We start from the raw sequence: 1,539 nt of genomic DNA on the forward strand, positions 1-1,539 counted from the left end.
GGGGACCCTTGAAACCACCCCCAGGCTTGGGGGGGACCCTTGAAACCGCTCCCAGCCTTGGGGGGAACCCTTGAAACCACTCCCAGCCTTGGGGGGACCCTTGAAACTGCCCTCAGCCTTGGGGGGGACCCTTGAAACCACCCCCAGGCTTGGGGGGAACCCTTGAAACTGCCCTCAGCCTTGGGGGGGGACCCTTGAAACCACCCCCAGGCTTGGGGGGGACCCTTGAAACCACTCCCAGCCTTGGGGGGGGACCCTTGAAACCACCCCCAGGCTTGGGGGGACCCTTGAAACTGCCCTCAGCCTTGGGGGGGACCCTTGAAACCACCCCCAGGCTTGGGGGGAACCCTTGAAACTGCCCTCAGCCTTGGGGGGGGACCCTTGAAACCACCCCCAGGCTTGGGGGGGACCCTTGAAACCACTCCCAGCCTTGGGGGGGGACCCTTGAAACCACCCCCAGGCTTGGGGGGAACCCTTGAAACTGCCCTCAGCCTTGGGGGGGACCCTTGGAACCACCCGCAGGCTTGGGGGGAACCCTTGAAACTGCCCTCAGCCTTGGGGGGGACCCTTGAAACCACTCCCAGCCTTGGGGGGGGACCCTTGAAACCACCACCAGGCTTGGGGGGGACCCTTGAAACCGCTCCCAGCCTTGGGGGGAACCCTTGAAACCACTCCCAGCCTTGGGGGGACCCTTGAAACCACCCCCCAGGCTTGGGGGAACCCTTGAAACTGCCGTCAGGCTTGGGGGGACCCTCGAAACCGCCCCCAAGCTTGGGGAGGACCCTTGAAACCAGCCCCCAGCTCAGGGAGACCCTTGAAACTGCCCCCAGGCTTGGGGGGACCCTTGAAACCAGCCCCGGTGACCAACCCTGAAAGTGCCTTTGGGTCCAAAGAGCCCCTAGAAACCCCCTCCAGGGCCCCCCCCAAACTCCATCAATAAGGGGTGGGGCTTATTTGGGGCGGGGCTCATTTGGGGTGGGGCTTGCCCATATTCATTAAAGTGCCTTTAAGATTGATCTGTCCCTGAGTGATCTGGGAGAGGGGGAGGAACAGGGAGGGGGGGGGAAACTCCAAACACCCCCCTCGCGGGGAGCATTGAAACTCTCCCCAAAACACTATTTGGGGGGCCTTGAAACCCTCTTTACCCCATTGGGAGGTGTCTCTATTCCCCCCAGATGTGGGAGGGGCTTTTGAAACCCACCCAAAACTTGTTGGGGGGGCCTTGAAACCCTTTTTACCCCATCTATTTTGGGGGTGCCTCAGACCCCCCTCTCCAATCTGTTACACAGGGGCCATTGAAACAGGCGGGGGGGGGGCCTTGAAACGTCCCCAAACCTGGTCGGAGGGGGCCTTGAAACGGTCGCAGCGAAGGGGCGTGGCTCGCATGGCAGATAAGAAACGGGCGGGGCGAGTCTGGCCAATGAGAGGGCGGCATGCAAATGAAGAGGCTGGCTTACTGTGAGAACGCTCCGAACGCTCCGCCCACCGCCACGGCGCAGCCAATGAGAAGGGAGGGAAGGAGGGAAAGGGGCGGGGCGC

This window comes from Columba livia, chromosome 39 (genome assembly GCF_036013475.1).
Source record: "Columba livia isolate bColLiv1 breed racing homer chromosome 39, bColLiv1.pat.W.v2, whole genome shotgun sequence".
Lineage (NCBI taxonomy): Eukaryota > Metazoa > Chordata > Aves > Columbiformes > Columbidae > Columba > Columba livia.